This window comes from Lissotriton helveticus, chromosome 9, assembly GCF_964261635.1.
Source record: "Lissotriton helveticus chromosome 9, aLisHel1.1, whole genome shotgun sequence".
Classification (NCBI taxonomy): Eukaryota; Metazoa; Chordata; class Amphibia; order Caudata; family Salamandridae; genus Lissotriton; species Lissotriton helveticus.
Window position 1 is genome coordinate 224,481,142 of NC_136070.1, and position 20,045 is coordinate 224,501,186.

Here is a 20,045-nt window from a genome sequence, read left to right on the forward strand (position 1 = left end):
AGATCTTCTTCTTGCCCCACTGGGGGGTCCAGTGTCAGATCTCTATAGTCCGCCCACCTCTTCCATATCTTAAAGTGTTTGCGGGGGCATCCTCGTGCCTCAAATATAGGTCTCTCCAGGCCCATATAGAAGTCTATACCAGCCTTCCATGCATTCAGGGGGGGGGCCTCACATTCTTCCATGCTCGGGCCAGGTCTCTTTTAGCTACCACTAGCCCTAGTAGGAGTAGGTGCCGCTTATAGATATTACCACCAACCCCTTCCAGGACGTGCAATAGACCCAGACGGTGAGTACGGGGGAGGGTCCAGCCCAGCACCTCAGACAGACATCCCCAAACACCCCTCCAGAAGCCAACCAGCCGAGAGCACGACCACATCGTGTGAAGTAACGTACCCACCTCGGCCCCACACCGCAGACACTCTGGGGACCTAATCAGGCCCGCCTTCCACAGACGCTCTCGGGTATAGTATGCTCTATGGAGAATCTTGAACTGTATGAGTCGAAATCGCATTGCGATAGCCGCCCCCCTCGGGGATTCCAAGGCCTCTCGCCAGTCATCCTCGTCCAAGGGGCCGAGATCAGCCTCCCAAGTCGTCTTCAGTGAGAGAAGAGTAGGGGAGCAGTGGGTGACCATTGTTTGGTAAATGCGCGATACTTTTTTGTCCCCAAGATCATCCATGAAGACCTTCGCCTCGATCGGGCTAAATTCAGGGAGTGAGTCAAGGTTGGCAATACTGGGCGTCAGTGCATGTCGGAATTGCAGGTACCGAAAAAATTGAGATTGGGGCATATCAAATTCGGTACTGAGGGTCTGAAAGGATTTGAGCGACGTTCCAGACATCACCTGGCCTAACTGCGAGATACCTATTGCATCCCAGCCATCGAAGCCTGACAGTTTAGAGAGTTCAGGTAGCATACCGTTCCGCCATAAAGGCGTTTCTGCGGTTAGTTTGCCCCACCAGCCCACGCGACGCAAGGCCTGTCGCCATATAGCAAATACGAGTTTAGTAACCCTCGGCAGCGAGCTACGCAGTCGGGGTGAGTATAAGATGGTATGGAGCGAGTTATCGCCCATCAAAGCACGCTCGAGGGCATAGGCCGGATCCCCACCGTCACCGTACCACCATTCGTTCAGAATAAGGAGATGAGCGGCCTGGTAATACGACTGCAGATCCGAGGTGGCCAGGCCTCCACAGTAGGTGGACAAAAAACATGTGCGCAGTGCCACCCAGGCAGAACCTCCCGCCCAGAGAAAGCGACCCAGCACTGAGTTAACCTGTTTAACCCACCGAGGTGGGATAGGATACGGATGGTTTTGTAACTGGTAGAGCAGGCGCGGGAGCGCAACCATCTTGAAGATGGCAGAATGGCCAAAGATTGTCAGGAGCATTCGAGACCAAGTTTTGACGTCCGTCTGAACTCGTTCCCAGACGGGCTGCAGGTTATGGTCCCAGGCAGTGTCAGCCGAGTCCGAGAGAAACACCCCAAGGTATTTCAGCCCATTTGTGGCCATTCGTAATCCTGAAGCCCAGGGGTCTGTCACCGGGTGTCCTGATAGCACCCACAGGGTGGACTTGTGGAGGTTGAGATACAAGCCCGAGGCCTCCCCAAACTGGTGCATGATCTCCAAGACACGTGGACCCGAGCGTTGCAAATCCGTAAGGAAAAAGAGGACATCATCCGCGTACAACGCAATCTTATCCGACAGGGTAGCATTCCATACAAAGCCCCGTATCTGTGCATCCCGGCGCACTCTTGCCGCCAGGGGCTCCATGGCCAGAGCAAAAAGATAGGGGGAGAGCGGGCAGCCCTGCCTGGTCCCTCGGCCTATGCGGAATGTCTCTGATACCGCCCCGGCGACCCGCACCGAGGCTGTAACATCGGTGTAGAGGAGCTTTATATAGGACAGGAAGACCGGGCCCAAGTTGAGCCAAGATAGTAATGTAAATAGGTACGACCAGCCAACCGAGTCGAAGGCCTTGTTGATATCGGCCAGCAACAACGCCGCCTGGTCCCCCAAGGCCCCAACAGCGTCGATCGCCGCCTGCGCGCGCCGGATATTGTGTCGCGTTGCCCTGTGGGGCATAAAGCCTGCCTGGTCCGAATGGACTAAGTCCGTGATGTGTGGAGCCAGACGGTTCGCCAGAGCCTTGGCCAATATCTTAGCCTCAATATTAATTAAGGAGATGGGCCTATACGAATCATGGCTATCCGGGGGTCTGCCAGGCTTCTGAAAGACCACTATTTCTGCATGGCGCCAGTCTGATGGCAGCATACCCCGAGTACGGGCCGCTTCCAGCGCTCGGCGATAATGTGGTCCCAACTGCACATGGAATTTTTAAAAAAATTCACATGGGTAGCCATTCGGTCCAGGGGCCTTACCGGCATTGAGTTGCCCCAATGCGTCTCCCAGTTCCTCCGCCGTGAGGGGTGCATCTAGGGCCTCCCTGGTCTCGTCCGACACCGGCACCGGCGGGAACTCTGCGAAGAAGCGGGCCAAGTCGCCCTCAGGCAATTGGTCGCGCGAGGCATACTGATCAGTAAAGTATGTGGCGAAGCTTGCCGCCAAGTCGTTCGGGTCGGTCAGGACTTCCCCGTTGTCGTTCGTGAGACCCGGCAGTACGAGGGGCTGGAAGTTGTGCTGGCACAATCTATGGAGCATGGAACACGACTTGTCCCCCCATTGATACACCCTACTTCTTGTGGCCAGCCACGCCTGCTTGGCTTCATCTAGCAACAGGGACGCGTACGATTGCTGTGCCTGCAGGAGCAGCCGCAGATCCACCCCATCACCACCAGCACTGTGTACTTGTTCGAGGGTCGCCACTCGGGCAGCCACCTCTGTAGTATGCTCACGACGCTGCCGACGGGCCGCTGAGCACCATGCGATATCGACTCCCCGTATGGTAGGTTTCATAGCCTCCCACACCACACCTACGTCGGCACCCTCCACCAGGTTCTCCCGCCAATAATGGTCTATGGTTTCTCGCAAGTGTTTAGTATACGCCGGTTTCAGGAGATGCCACGAGGACATCCTCCATCTAAACGGCTGCCGTTTCTGAAGTAGATCTATGTTAACTGAAACTGGGGAGTGGTCGGACAGGCCCCTCGGGAAGATGTCTGCGCCCTTCACCCTACACAAGTATTCTCCAGGTAGAAACATATAATCCAACCGCGAGAACGAGCCATGTACTGCTGAGACATACGTATAATCTCGGGTTGCAGGGTGCATATGTCGCCAAGCATCCACCCAGCCTAGCCCCTCACTCATTGCATGCAATCTGGTGGGCGGAAGGGAGGGGGGGGTGGTCACGGTCACCTCTCGACGTCTCCGGCGATCCACACTCACGTCCATCACATCATTCCAATCACCCCCAATCACTGCCAATGATCCAGAGACGTCTTCCCACACCGCAAACAGCCGCTCTGCCAGGGCCCACTGCAGGGGAGGGGGGGCGTATACACTCCCAAACACCACGGGCTCCGTGCCCACCATGCCCTTAACAAACAAGTAGCGGCCCTGAGGATCCACCCACTGCTTCTCGTGCACATATGCCACCCTGCGGTGTATCAGTATGGCCACTCCCCTGGATCCCCTGGAGAACCCCGCGTGGAAAACCTGCTGATAACCAAATCTCTGTAGACCCAGTGCCTTCGTGCCCATCATGTGAGTCTCTTGAAGCAATAATACATCCGCCGCTTCTCTTTTCCCCCATCGCAACACCGCCCCACGTTTAATCTTGTCTAACAACCCCCTGACATTCCACGCAATCACCCGTATAGAGTCCACAGGGAGACAATTGGTCGATTCAGCCATAGTCAATCGGAGTCCACCACAAAAGCCCCTTAGGCCCGCTCCACCCGCCACACACCACACAGCATCATCTCGGTACACACATGCATTACACTAACTAACCCAAGAAAAACTACCCACCCCCATGTCCCACGATCTGCAACAGTTCCCTTCCCCAACTCAGCAGTCGCACCCCCGACCGCCCATTCCCCGCCTCCCCCCACCCATACCTCAATGAACCATGAAGTACCTGTCCCGGCATGGGTAGTCTCGAGACCAAAACCGAGGGCCCGGGCCCACCCATACCAATGGATCCCAACATCCCAACCAGAAAAACCGTAAACACACCCCCCTCCCCTTGACGTCCCACTCACAATTAGGAGAGTGGTAGCCCCTATCTCGTAGTCCCCAAGTCCCCAACCCCACCAAAACTCTTCCCACAATTAGGAGATCAAAGCAGTACTGTCTCAGAGCTGCAAAATAGTCAGCAATTCAAGGTCTCAAGCGACTCAGCGCACTCAGCCAGGAGTCACAGCATTACTAGCAAAAAAAAAAAAAATTTGAGTCAAGGCTCAGAAGACTTCAGTGATCCGTTCCCGACTGCTCTGAATCTTCGGTTCTACCAGTGTCTTGTGAGCCATCCACCGAGGCCGCACGCCTGCGTGATTTGGAGCGTTTGGGTCGTCCGTTCCTTGTCGTTTGGTCTCTCTGCACCCGCGGTGAACCCTCAGGGGTGCCCGGATGAAGTCCTGGCTGAGAATTCGGTCTGACCCGCACTGTTTCATCCGTCCACTTGAAAAGGTCTTCCGGGGTATCAAAAAACAGTGTCCGTGACTGGAATATCACCCTCAGGCGCGCTGGGTACAACAGGGAGTATTGTAGTTTAAGACCTCTCAACTTAGCCTTAGCCGCCACGAAAGAATGGCGCTGTTGCTGCACGAGTCTAGTATAGTCAGGGAAAATCATGATCTTATGATTTTCATACAGGAGGGTTTCCTTGGTTCTGGCTTCCCTCAGTATAGCGTCCCTGTCGTGGTAATTTAACAGCCTAGCGATTACTGCCCTAGGCCGCTCGCCCTCAGGCGGCCTTTGCGTCAGGGCGCGGTGCGCTCTTTCGATAATAAAACAAGCAGATAGCGACCCCGGGGGCATCCATGACTCCAGCCACTGTGTGAGAAAGAGTGCCATATTGCCCTTGGCACAGCTCTCCGGAAATCCAAGAAAGCGGAGGTTATTACGCCGTGCCCGCCCTTCAGCATCCTCCACCCGGAGCGCTGTGGTTCGCTGCGCGTTCTCCATCGCCGCCATTCTCTTCTTAAGGGCACTGACATCCTCTTCCACCACTGACACCCTGGACTCGGCTTCCGTGATCCGTGCCACTGCGTTTCTAAGATCTTGGCGCAACAGGGTTACATCTGCACCAACGGCCCCTATCTTTGCGTCCAGCATGTCTCTTGACTGGGTTATAGCCGCCATAAGGGCTGTATTGTCCGGCCCTCCTCCAGATGGACCACCCCCCGACGATCCAGGGCCCCCACCGGGGCCAGTAAATTTGTCGATGGTCACCGGCTTGGTGGATCCACCACCTCCCCTGGTCATGATTGTCCGGGTGGATGAGGGCCACTAGGGTCGCCGGCCCCCAGGAGGGGAGACCCGAAAGAAGTCTCTTCGGCAAGAACTAGTGGCAGATGAGAAATAGGGGGCAGGCTTCAGCCACTTCCCCCAGGAACAGCCCCCCCAGCCGCCGCCGACCAGGGCCCCCTGTGACCTGCGTCGCCCCTCAGGAGGCGCGGGGACCCCCAGCGTCCTGCGCTGCTGCACCGGCAATGTCACTGAACAGCGGGCCCCGGGGGGGGGGGGGGGGGGGGGGGGGGCGGGGAGGGCCACTACTCACGGTTGCTGCCCGCCGGGCCACGGGTCGCCCTTCGTCCGTCTGCTTCCGACCAGGGTCGCCGGGGGTGCCAGTCACTCCTCCAGGCCGCCGGCCCCGGCCCGACACGAGGCCGCGAAAATCGAGGTCCCGGCTGCGCCCAGGCCACCAGGCCGCTTCCGCAGCCACTGTCCACTTGTGGCGCCCGTGCCTCTCCTCGGCCCAGCCTGGCCCCGGGAGAAGGATCGTCAGCAGTGTCGCCGCCTCAGGGACAGCAAACACCGCGGTCACTCCCAGGCCAAGCAGCGCACTCTGCAGCTCCGCTAAAATCGAGGCCCCGGCTGCTCCGCGGCCACCAGGCCGCACCTCGTCCCTCACTGCCCAGCTCCGTCCGGGGGCACGAGATCGCCACCGAGCACACCGGATGACTCCCGGCGCCTCCAGGAACAACAGCCTTGGTCCGGTAGTGGGTTTGTGGGCTTGGGGACCAGGATAACTCGTCGGATAAATGGCGGGCCGGCGGGAGCTCTAGCAAGCTGCGACCGCCATCTCCGCTTGCGTAGCCACGCCCCCCAGGTTGAGAGAAATATTTAATCACAGATTTACATCAATTTTTCACTTTCAAAATGGGGTGAAAGCCGGGAACACTGAGGCCTCGGCTTCTTTTTCACTAGGCACAACACAGGAGAAGGCGTGGTCTAGTTTATTGTTTACATTTGTATAATACAGAGCGTATTGCACTTGAAAGCGCTTTGTGCATACTGAGACTGCTGCATAATGCTGAAGGACACGAGTTAATGTAGGGGATGTGAGGCTGATGGCATACGATGGATCGCTGCATTATTCAGATCTGTGGGTGCATAAAGGCTACCACAATAACGATGGGCATTTGACTCTGCCCCCAAGTAATGGCTTTTTGCAAGTGGGCATGCAACTTGAATCAACGCTGGTGCACCTGCATTAAGAGTGCAGGTTGCCTGCAACCTGCACTTTACATGAAGCCGATAAAGCCCGTCCAATGTTTTAGCAAAGGGTGCATTTTGTTATGTAATGGAGTGTAACATTTACTTTCGGAGTGCTCAGACAGCTGTCTGTTATCGACAGAACTGCTGAACTCGGGGAGTACGCAGAACTGGCAGTCCTCGACCAACACGAAGAGAGGACCCAAAACAGGTCTCGTCCTTATGGGAATTGGTTTGAAATAACAAGCGGGTGTATAGAATTTTCAGGACCTGCTTAGGCGAGCCAAGAGGCATAAGCGGCAAGGGTGAGAACATCCGTGGAACAAACAGTTACCAGGTAAGCCCTAAAAACAGGAGGTATTAGATTATTGAAAGCACAGAGCTAGAGTGGGGAGTGGCAAATAAGCAGACATGCAAGCGGAGGCGAAGGGAGGCGGGGAGGAGCTTGGAGCAAGAACATAGAGTTGAAACAGGGACGGCTTCACTCCATCCTCCATCCCCTCCAGCCTTCTTCCACACGCTCCAGAGAGCTGGGTTTTTTTTATTTCTTTTTTTTATCCTTCTCCTCTGCAGCAACATCGGGGCACCTAGTTAACTAGCGTGTTTTTGGGGAAACGCAGGATGAAATGGTTTCTGAATCATGCCAATAGCAGCACATGGCCACCCCCAGGCTCTATTAACCAATGGAAGATTAAATGCTGGTGTTGGAAGCGATCTTATGTTTCCCCCAGCCAACTCTGTTTTAGGGCCAGTCCTCAAATATCAGGCCTTTGCAGATGTCCAATTGTCTTGTGATTTGTTAAAACCATCCTGATTGGCTGTGAGTACCAAAGTGCCTCAGTTCATTCCTTTGTAGTGTGATTTAATGTGTAGTTGTCCGTGGTACAAACTAGAGCAGGTTTCTCTGAGTAGCCTGTGAGCTACTGGTAGCTCTCCAGCTACCTTGTAAGTAGCTCGCCTATGTGTATCCAACCATTCTAAATTAGAACCTTTTGGCTAGTTGACTTATTACATGTATGCCAAGATTGTGTATTTTCAAAGATTATAAGATGATGTTTGGAGAATAACGGCAGAATTTCCAAAACATTTGTAACACTGATTTTTGAGTGAAATCATGTGCTAAGACTTATGACTTTCATGCCAAGGCCATTGTAACTGTGGCTGTAGAGGCATTTCAATTTGACAGCCTTTTTAGGTCGCGCCTGGGCAGCTCATGCACTGCTCTGCTAAGCATGCTGTATTCGCTTTGCCCACTCTCCGCCTAATGTGTATTATAGACTTGTGTCATTGTCCTTTTGTAAATGCTGGCTTCTGATGCGTAAATAGACTTTTTAGTCCCTCCTTAGTACCGCCTAATCTTCATTTGTAACCTCCCACGAGGACTAGCCCTTTTACTTCTGTTAGACGGTATGTCGTATTTAATCTGTAAGCACTATTTTCTTTCATGAGTTTCTCCTACTGCAGGTACGACATTCTTTCATGCAACATTGAGCACGCCATGCACACTTTCACTTTCCGAGCAGCCCAGGACAATAGCTGCTTCTTTGAAGTCAAATAGGTCTCGCATTTACAAGAGTTTCTGCTATTGGCATTGTAAATTATAATGCCTTTTATGTATGTGTTAATTATCAAAACAGATAAATAAAAGGCATGACCATTTACAATGCCAATAGCTTAAACTCTTGCAAATGCGAGACCTATTGCATTGCAAATGCTTGTCATTTTTAGGGCGCGCATGCGGTCTAGATCGCCAACTATTGTATTCACTTTCCTGGGAATCTGAGACAAGGCTCGGACACGCGCCGATTGCACCTCGTGGGCGCGCACGGCCGGCACTTATCCTATCTCAGATTCCCAGGAAGTCAGCCATGCCACCATGCAGTCGCGCGCGCACACAGCCACACTCATACACGCAGGCAGGCAAGCACACACACACTGCATACACACGCTCCCCCCACCCCCTTACCTCACCGGGCTCTTTTCTTGCTGGAATCCCTGTTTTCTTGTGGGCTCTGATGGGCGGGGGCGACGCGGCCAGGGGCTCCAGTGCTGCTACGGCAGTCCCTGCGGTGCACGAGCGGGGCAAGACAGCGGCTGCGCAGGATTCGGCTGGATGACGTCAGCTTCCTTCAGTGTGCACGAGCTGGGCAAGACGGCGGCTGCGCAGGATTCGGCTGGATGACGTCAGCTTCCTTCAGTCCGTCCTCCGTATTCATTCTATGGGGGATAGACCGGTCCCTCGCTCCCTTTTTAGTCACTTGTTTAAGCAGTCGCTGACCCCCTCATTAATATACTGATGGCAGACCACAGTGGAAGAATCACTGCCGTAAGCGATATGCGGTAACAGCACAGAAGGGCTATTTCTTTAACCGGGAAGTCTCGTACTTTCTCTTCCTTCCAAATATCTTGGGTGATATATAATTAACATGCCCCATAGTTTTGACTTCGTACGTTCATTTACTATTTAGCTGCATTTTCATACCATTATGAGCGAGTATATACACACAACGTGTCCCTTCGGCGCTTGGACTGTTTTACCTGCATTTTCCATACATTATGAGAGAATACATTTAGAAGACGTGTCTGCATAGTAACTTTACCACGCCGATTCTAATTAGTTAACACTTACGTTACGCTGTGTTTATTATCAGGCAATTAATACATAAACATGGCTAAACTTAGGACTTTAACACAAGCATTTGCAATGCAATAGGTCTCGCAATTGAGAGAGTTTGAGCTATTGGCATTGTAAATGACAATGCCTTATTTTATGTTTTAAAAACCAACACGTAAATAAAAGGCATTGTAATTTACAATGCCAATAGCTCAAACTCTCACAATTGCGAGACCTATTGCATTGCAAATGCTTGTTTTCTATGGCATCGTCTACTTGAGGTCCAAAGAGAAGTTATTTAAAAAAAGGGGGGTTTATAGATGAAATTCTAAGCCAAGCTTGTCGTCGTAAGAGAATGCGGGTAATGGTAAAGCTGTTTCTTTTCCTGGCAAAACGGAGGGCTGTATATCTGGCGATGTGCAAGAAGGCACAGTTCTCCCAAGTCCGGAATGATACAGTTCGTAAACTTCTGGACAACTAATGCAGGCCTTGTTTTTTTACAAAGGGAAGTTTTGCAACCCGAAGATTGCAGGGCCGGACAGGGGAACCACCGAAACAGCCCTCTGGGGAAATGCTAAAACCAGCCCGGCTCACGTCGTCTCCTCGCTCAATCTCTTTCTATCTATTCTTTTCCTCTCCTTCCCTCTATGGTCTGGTTCTCTCTCCCCCTCTCTGGCGCTTCCAGGAGCTCCAGCCCGCTGGGGAAGTGCCCGGTGGATTAAAAGCCCCTCTCGCCCTGCCAGATTGCTTCACTGCACCATGTGCTGCCAGGACTTCCATATTCCAAAGGTTCTTCAGCTCTCGCAGGTTGCTGCTTGTCGTGGAGTGTGGTTTGTATGTTTCCCTTTGCATTCTGGTACTTGTAGTGTTCTATGTTTTTAATTGATGAAAAGTAATGACCGTGCCACGAAATGGAGTAATGCAACAGGATAGTGTGGGCTGCTAGTGCCTGGCACGGGATCTACTTAAGACCTCGGAGTGTGTATGTGATGGGGGTGCACCCTCGTACATATTAATGGACAGTGGCCCATCTGGTATCTGCACCTGTCGAATAGTACTGGTACAGACCACTACAAGTATCAAAGGCCTCGTCAGAACCCCGGGTTGTAGTGTGGGAGGCCTGCCTGGGGCCCCCTGGCCACGGTACGCCATAGCCAGTCATGACCCTTTGGTCAACAGCTTGTAGCATTCTGGAGCGTGTGGGTTTGCATTTAACATTGCATATTATTTTAGCCTATTCTTGCTAAGTGTTGTCGATGGTAAAACCAAGATAAGGTAAAGGTGTGACAAATGGCGTAGGCGTCACTTGTTATGTGTGGGTCTGGCAAGTGGGGCTAACGCCCCAATGAAATTTAGCAACTGCTGTTCACCCTCATGCCCCCCTGTCCCCCCTCCCCCCCATATGCTGGTACTAGAATAGAACCACTTCTAAGAAGAGCTGTGTGTGTATGTGTATATATATATATATATATATATATATATATATATATATATATATACATAATATATTTTACAATGCTGCATGCTTGTAAAGAACCCCCTTTAATACTGTGCATGTTAAAATGACCACCTTAAAAATACGGCAGAACCCATTAAGAGTGGCCGCCCCGAGACCCGGGCAGCATCTGACCTCTGACCTCTCTGCCCTTCAGGGATGCTTATAGAAACGGCGGCTGTAACAGACTTGTGCTACCTGAACCCAGTTGTGTCTAGTAACAACGTCACCTTGCTTGCGCGGGTGTAGCGCATAGGCTGTCATTAGAAGGGCCTCGAAGCGCTGGCTCCCTGGAGCGCCCTTCCACGTAGATCCGAGGGTTCCATTGCCTCTCAGCTGTCCTGTGATGTGTTTTAGGATTTGTCTGTGTGCTCGTTCTTCTGTGGTTTTGGGGAGTGTGAGGACATGACTGGATCTCAGATGTGGGTGTGTTGATGGGTGGGTGGTGGTTTGAGTTTACCACTTCTCGCAGGCCTGCCTCTTAACTCAGCAACATCCTTCGCAGTTAGAGGTGGTGTGAGGCTGGTGTTGCTGGCATGTTTTTTAGCTGTTTTTAACAGGTTTTTTGTGTCTGTGCAGTGCATGTGTGTTAAGTTGTGTTTATTGTGGCTTGGTATTTGCACAATGCCACACTGGGCAAGCAGAACTGCTGGTGCATTCAAGTTGTGTTGCCAGTCTGTTTTCAGGTTGGTGTGTGTTTTTGTCTGGTGTGTTGCTGCGATATCACTCTCTATGAATTCCCTCGCTACCACCCTCCAACAGTGTCCCTCATCTCTCCATAGCCCCTCTCGGACTTAAATTTTATTTTTTTAATAGCGCTATATGTAGTTCAATTACACTTCTGTTATCGCCATGGTGCACATATTTTACAGCAGGCACATTAACCCTCTGTGCTGTTTTGTGACGAGTCAAAACTGCCACTAGACTAAACTCTGATGTCTTTCCAGAAGGAACATTAATCACCAGAATTATCTTTACATTTTTATTGCTGCCTGAAAACTCCAGTACACACAAGAACTCTGCAGCAGGTGCTTTAAAACCATGAATTATTTCTGAACACACCAGGTCAGCACCAGGTGTGGTTGCAACGGTCGCCCTGGGTGGAATAATTAATCGGCTGCTCCTTTGCCAGCGCCATCTTGGTACTTGTCGTGCTCCTGCTGGGCTCGCAGAGTCTTTATCTTTGCATGGTGGTGAAAGAGTCGCTGTGTGAGCTGTTGTATTAGGATAGGTAACATAAAAATACCTTTTACATCCATTTTGCAAATCTCTCTCAACCATGGCTACTGGAATTATGCTGCAGGAGGGGGCCAAAATTATGCTGCAGGGTTGAGTATAATAAGCGGCAAGAAAAGGCAAATTATGCAGCATAACGCGGCACACTTTGTAATAGTATTACTGCTTTATTAGATTTTTAGGTCGAGCAGACCTAAAAAGCAGGCGAAGCCTGCTTTGTCTGCGAAGACATCTTTTGCTGGCGTGTCTGGGGGAATGTGAGACGGTGTCCATGCACGAGCCTCTGCCGTCTCCGATTTGCTCTCGAGGGTGCGCACGGCGCTGTTCACATCCCCTGCCTGCCATTCACATGCTCTCGCAATCACACACAGGCAAAGTCACGCATGCGCACACACATTCCCACGCGCACACACTCACCCCCCCCCCCGGCATACACACAGACAGGCAGACACACACACGCATGCACGCACCCCCGCCCCCCACCACTCACGGGGCGCGCACACACAGATCCCCCCCTCCACTCACCGTGCTCTTTTCCGGCGCATCTCCACACGCGAGGCACTCTATGATGGGAGCCCCGCAACAACGAGCATCACCGGCCTCTTCCGGCCGCGTCACAGGCCCCGCCCATGTCACGGGCAAGGATGCCTGACTTCCTGGTTTCGCCCTCCTAAAACAGCGTCTCTTTCTGGGTGACAGTGAATGAGGTACAGCAATTTAAAGTGAATCAGCCCCAGCGTCGCCCTGAAGCGAGCCACTGACCGCGGGCGCCATGACCAAGATGCTGCCGGCCCAGGAGGCCGCCAAGATCTACCACACCAACTACGTGCGCAACGCGCGCGCCATCGGCGTGCTCTGGGCCGTCGTCACCATCTGCTTCACCATCATCATGGTGGCGATCTTCATCCAGCCCTACTGGATCGGGGACAGCATCAACACCCCGCAGGCCGGCTACTTCGGCCTCTTCAGCTACTGCATCGGCAACGCGCTCACCTCCGAGCTCATCTGCAAGGGCAGCGCCCTGGACTTCGCCAGCATCCCCTCCGGGGCCTTCAAGACCGCCATGTTCTTCGTGGGCATCTCCATGTTCCTGATCGTCGGCTCCATGCTCTGCTTCGGCCTCTTCTTCTTCTGTAACTCGGCCACGGTCTACAAGGTGTGCGCCTGGATGCAGCTGGCGGCCGGTGAGCTGGGCAGTGGGGGAGGTGCACGGGTGCAAGGTGAGGGGGCAGAGGGGGTTGTACCCCAGGACACGGCCCTCGTAGTAGGTACAATGCCTCGGGATGTCAGTAATTCGAGTGTCTTTACTACAGGTACAGTAAGGTAAAATAGGTGCATACCAGGGGATTTCGTTTGATGACTCCGTGCAGTGACAATGAAATGCTTGGGGGCGTGGTAGTCCCCCCCCCCTGGGACAGTCACAGGAGTCCTGGGTGCCCTTCATTCCCTGCAATCATACAGTGAGCTAGGAAGACCGAGATGCCAAGTATGTTTATAGTAATGTCGGCGATACATACAGTGAAAAAGAACGTTTTAAACAGCCAGCCGCTCTAGCCCAGTCCGAGCTTTGCATAACACTAGTGTTATAAATTGAGTTTCCTACTGTAGTATCTCTTGTACTGCTCGCCAGCCCTATCTCCTCTCCGTGCACTCTCAGTCAGTCTCCACCCTTGTATAACACTTGCAATGGAAACTTTCTTACCGTGGGCTCTCTTGCACTCTTCGCCAGCCACCTTTCTGATCCGTGCACTCTGTCAGTCTCCAGCCTTGTGTAACACTCTCACAATGGAAACTGTTTCTTACAGCACGCTCCCTTGCACTCTTCAGCAGCCGCTTCCATGCACTATTGCCCAGTTTCCAGTCTTGTAATATGCTCTTTTCTATAGGTCCCTCTAGTTTCTATACACTCAATAACAGTATGTTTTAATGTATTCGAGACTACATTCTATGTCCCAGGCCTCACCTGTTCCATTCCCTCCGGCCCTCAGTTGGGCACTGTTTTCTCTACAGTTTGTAACTCTGTCCTAGTCGGTTCCACACATTTTTGCTCAATCCATTGTTTGTACCATGCTTTCTTAACCAAACCGCTGTCATGTTTTATGAATTCCTTCCAAGATCTCGGCCTGCCAATGCGCTTGCGCATTGCTGGCGGAGATTATAGTAAGGGCAAAAGAACAGTCTGCCAATGGCGGATCACGCACAGTTCATGTGATCTATGCACGTGCACAAACCAGCCACGTTACAAACCACCATTTGTCTGTCAGTGCCTCACATCACACTTCAAAGGCTCCGCTCCCAGCCCCCGCGTGCGCACACCAGCACTCTCCTACTTCCCCAACAATCATCTCACGGCCGGCCGCTCTTCCCATTCACGCGCTCTGCAGGTCACCATTTGCCAGCATGTGGCCACGAATTCCTTTTGTTCCCGCCCACCTCATACCACTTTCATCTGCCATCCTACAAGGTCATCCTCTTCATCTGACTCTTGTAGGTTCTTTCTCATCCGTCTAATCCTTTTGTCACAGTGCTCCTCTTTCTTCTGCACTTTTCTGCGTTTCTCTCTCTTATTCTGGAGTAAACTCTTGTCAATGAAAAATAGTTCCTGGTCCCCAAATATAAATACCGGCGAGCCCCACCTGCAACCAAGGGCTCAAGTTAAGCACTGATTAAATACACATAAGATTACAGGTTCCCCTGATCCGCCACATTCTTCTAGCTAGAAGCATGGCCTCCTGTCTTGGAGATTACGGGACCTCTCATGACGTGGCTCGCCTCCCCGCTATCGACCGCTACTCCAGGCTGCTCAAAATTCCTACGCACGGCTGGTTTCTCACATTCCTTGCTCCTCGCATTCCTCCCACCTGCTTCCCCAGCTACGGTGGCCCGCCGAGTCGACTCTCCTGAACACTCCTCCGCATTGTTTGTCAGCACTTCCATCGCTGCCCCAGCCCTCCTCAGATATCCGCGAACTTCTACTAATTCAATCTCGAATCAATGAATTACTAAAGCAGCCACGAAGATCAAGCCAGATTATAGCGCCTTAATATGAAACCCAAAGCGGATAGCGGCTCTCAGCGCTGCCCCGGATACTTGCCTGAGAAGGTTCGACCCGTCCATGCAGCATGGTTCAGGCCGTTAGACACATTGCTAAGTATTTTGGTCTCCGTGATGATAATAATGATGATTGAACCTATATTTCAGATTCCACCATGTAGTGCCTCTTGGCGCTAGTCCCTCGTTGTGGTTCTGTCACACTGCCAGATTCCACTGTCCTGACCTCTCTTCTAACACAGTGAGCATGTTTACGTTTTCTTGTTGGAATACGGATGACATACGACAACTGGGTTCTAAACAACATGTTCGGCATGTAAACGTGTTTTGCTTTTTAATTCACAATCAAATATACACGTCCAGTCTGGTCACTAGATAAAGCTCTCTACCAGGCTTTATTGATGTAGCCCTTTCCATGGATGTTTCACGAGAGCCATTTCCATTGAATGTTAGATTTTTCCATATTTTCAGCTGCAAGCACTTCCCTGAAACATGAGCCTAAACGTCTGGCTGTTGCATGTAGGCACTGACCAGGATAATAAGAGTGATGGCGGCAATAAAGAAGGCCTGTGTGCATTCCTCAGCCTTCACTGCTTGTTTATACGGGCGCTAGATGCTGTCTGCATTAAAGTCCTACTGACAGCAGCGTTCCTCTTAGTTGACTCCAATGATGGACTAATTTGCTTTTATTCGTTTTTGCTTGCCTCATGCTCCGTTTTACACTCAATTAATCCCCTTCTTTCCCTTACATTTAATTTACACCCCCTGCCGCCACATAATTACACTGCACAGCATTCAATGCAAAATACACTCCAAATACCACTCAGTGCCACATAATTACCCGTCACATAATTACACTGCACTCCATGCAACATGCACTCCAAAAACCACTCAGTGCCACATAATTACACGCCACATAATTACACTCTACTGAATGCAACACATACTCCACACAATACCACTCAGTGTGACATAATTATATGCTACATAATTACAATGCACTCAATGCAACATACACTCCAAACAATGACACTCAATGCCACACAATTACACACCACACAATTACACTCTACTGAATACAACATACACTCCACACAATACCAATCTGTGCCTCAGAATTACATGCCACATAATTACACTGCACTCAATGCAACATACACTCCAAATACCACTCAGTGCTACATAGTTACACGCCACATAATTACACTCTATCGCATCACCACTGCATCACTCAACACCACCACAGCATCACTCGTCGCCACCACATCACTCAGTGCCACCACAGCAGCAGTCTGTGCAACCATTCAACAACTGGTTCGAATATGTTCTCTCAATGTTTCAAGATTTATTACAAATGTCATAAAAAAAGTTAATATTTCCCTTCTGTTCTTGGATTTTCGTCACAATAAAATACACTGAACATTAGCTTCACAAAAGTTATTTACAAAAGTTTAAGCTATTGCAATTATAAATTACAATAATTTTTATTTAAGCATTAATTATTAAAAAAATTAAAAGAAATTGTTATTTGTAAGATCAATACATCTAAGTCACGGAAATACAACACATAGTGCATTACAAATGCTATAGGTGTCATATTTACGAAAGTTAAAAGTATTGGCATTGTAAATGGCAAAGCTATTAATTTTGCTATTTTCAAAACCAACACATAAATACAAAATTTGTCATTTACAATACCAATAGCTCAAACTTTCCTTATGCGAGACCTATTGCATTGCAAATGCTTGTTTTTACTTGGTAAGACTATCTGAACATTGTACCTCATTGGTATCAGTTTAACATCTAAATTTAGCAATAAACCACAGAAAGGTGTGCAGTCCACCTGGGCAAAGGGCATTCCACTCCACTGCAACATGTAATCGCATTTTTAGTAACTTGATCCGTTTGAGCTAGAAACATTTGTTTTTGCTGAAATCGGTTGATTGAGGCAATGGATTATGTGGCAGTAGTGTCATATCTATAATTATGTGAAAATCACCCCAGCCGTGCAATCGCATATTTCCGGTGACCCTGCTTATAAGTATAAACAAGCATTTGCAATGCAATAGGTCTCACATTTACGCGAGTTTGCGCTATTGACATTGCAGATAATAATGCCTTTTATTTTTGTTTTAAAAACATGAATAAAAGGCATTGGTAATTACAATGCCAATAGCTGAAACACTCGTTTTCTTTAGGTATAATTTTATTTGGCACTGCTAGCTGCTATTCTGGTCCCTTCAGTAATTTCTCCATCTCCCAAACAGTGCCGCTAGCTGATATTCTGGTCCCATTGCAAATTCCTGCATTTTAAATGCTCTAGCCATTGCTGCAGCTGTGTCTCTGTTCCCAGTGGTAATTCCTCATTCTTGTCCTCTAGGAAGTGCCGCTAGCTGCTTCTCTGGTCCTGTTGAGAATTCCTTATTCTTAGTCCTCTATACAGTACTGCTACCAACTTCTCTGGTCCCATCAATAACTCGCCCATTCTAAATCCTCTAGGCAGTGCTGCAGCTGTGTCTTTTGTCACAGTGTTAATTCCTCATTCTTAGTCCTCGAGGCTGTGCTGCTAGCTGCTTCTCTGGGTCCGTTGGTATGTCCTCATTCTAAGTCCTTTAGACAGTGCTACAGCTGCATCTTTGGTACTGTCAGCAATTCCCCATTTCTAAATCCTTTAGACAGTGCTCCAGCTGTGTCTGTTTATACATCCACTACACTCCAAACCAAAACACATATAGATAAATATAATTTACAACAGCAATAGCTCTAACTCTGACAAATGCGAGACCTATTGCATTGCAAATGCTTGTTTTCTTGTGCTCTTCTGGGAGGTACTGAAGTAGGTCTTCCATCTTGTCCGGGTGTGCCCTGTCATACCTTGCTAATAGGCCCTGCATGTTGGCAATACACCCGTGGTTAGCAGCTTGAGAAGCAACCCTTTTACCTGATGCATCGATCAATTTAGACCCTTTGAGCGGGGAGGTGCATCTGCAGATGTCTGAGTTTGCTCTCTTGCGCGCATTAGAGACTACTAGAGAGTCTAAAGGGAACTGTCCCTTAATACAAATGTGATCCGATGGGCGGGGGGCGCGGGTATATATGTTTGTCCATCCTAGGTGTTAGAATGCAGGCACAAACAGGGTCCTTAAATATTTCATCAGCGTGTCTCATCATGCCCTTTAACATAGGAAGGATGACTTGTTATATGTGTCGACCTTATCGTCTCAAATAAAAAGTCTTCTTCCAGAGACTTTTTGTAATGTAACTCCAAAATAAGCTGCTGCTCGTGAAATCAGCTCTTGATAAGCTACATTATCATCTGGATGTGATGGATTTGCAGGGTATAAATCTGGGTCATTATCTTCGGCTTTCATGAACAATCCAAGGGCTTTGTGTTGTATTATTAGTCTTTAAAGGGCTGCAAGTTGGGGCAGCAATAAAAGGTTATTGCCTAATGGTAGCCTCTGGTCTTGTAATGAAATCCAAGAATTGGGAAAGACTATTGATAATAAGCTGCCCAGAGGCCCCACTTCTGAGAAAGAATCCATCTAAAACAGTCACAAAAGCGCCGCATGGGCTGGTGGGGTCGCCTGACCGCTGAGACGCCGCTTTGGCATAATGGCCTCTTGCCCGAGCTTTCGACCCTGACAGGGTTCGACGGATGGGATGCGATCGGGATTTCGCGACTGGGTAATGTGATGTCCGGTACGACTCTCAAGTCCTTTCAGGCACTTAGCGCTGAGTTTGATATGCCCCAGTCCCAATTTTTTCGGTATTTACAACTTCGCCATGCGCTGATGCCCAGCATTGTCACCTTAGCTTCCCTTCCCGAGTTTAGTCCCATTGAGGCGAAGGTCTTTATGGGTGATTTGGGTGATAAGAAAGTCTCTCGCATCTATCAGACTTTGGTCACTCATTGCTCCTCCACCCTTCTTTCGTTGAAGACGGCTTGGGAAGCTGACGTTGGCCCCCTTAACGAGGATGACTGGAGGGAGGCTCTGGAGTCCCCTAAAGGTGCGGCCATTGCCATGCGGCTTAGGCTAATCCAGTTCAAGATTCTCCATAGGGCCTACTTCACCCGTGAACGGTTGTGGAAAGCTGGCTTGATTGAGTCCCCTGAATGTTTGCGCTGCGGGAATGCAGTGGGCGATTTGCTTCATACGATGTGGTCGTGCCCGAGGCTGGTGGGGTTCTGGAGGGGTGTGTGGGGCTGTTTGTCGGAAGTGTTGTGCTGGTCTCTTCCTCGTACCCATCGCCTAGGCCTACTACACGTCTTGGAGGGGGTTGGTGGAAACATATACAAACGGCATCTGCTGCTCCTGGGTCTAGTGGTGGCCAAGAGGGACCTGGCCCGAGCGTGGAAGGATGTGAGGGCTCCCCCCCTGTGTGCGTGGAGGGCCGGACTGGACTTTTGCATGGGCCTGGAACGGCCGATATTTGAGGCGCGCGGTTGCCCCCGCAAACACTTCAAGATCTGGAAGAGGTGGGCTGAGTATAGGGGGCTGTCACTTGACCCTCCAGCGGAACTAGAGGAAGATCCCTAGAAGTCTGTTATTGGCGAGTCCTTGCATTTTGCCACGAATCCTCTCTCATGTTGAAACGAGCAGCAGTTGTTACACGCGTGCGAGGGGTGGGGTGGGACACAGGGGTGGGGTTGGGAGGAGTGGGTAGTTGGGGTTTTTGAGGATGGGTGAAGGCATCGTGCTGTTACTGTTTATCTATCTTTCATGACTGATTGGTTGGTCACTTGGTCCTGGGCTATCATACTATCATGATGTTTGGTGGTGTTCTCCTGACTGTGGGGAGCCACGCGTACTACTTGCCCGATCCTGCCAATAAATAAAAAAAATTTGTTGTGAAAAAAAACAGTCACAAAAGGAGAAGCAGTAGGGTGAATAACTAAGGAGGAGGCTAAATTCCTAATCACAGAGAAGCTGAAGGATACCCTACCATTATACTTCACCTGAAGGGGAGGCTGGCACATCCTGGAAGGCCCATCATAATGGGAACTGGGTTCACCCTTTAAC

At 50.4% G+C, this 20,045-nt stretch overlaps 1 protein-coding gene and 1 pseudogene across 1 annotated transcript in view; one reads left to right on the plus strand and one right to left on the minus strand.

Moving 5' to 3' along the window:
- PNN (pinin, desmosome associated protein) overlaps positions 1-20,045 on the minus strand; it is a 168,906-nt gene that overhangs the window by 140,883 nt on the left and 7,978 nt on the right. The window lies entirely within an intron of this gene.
- LOC144782538 (LHFPL tetraspan subfamily member 5 protein pseudogene) lies at positions 12,743-13,297 on the plus strand (annotated as a pseudogene).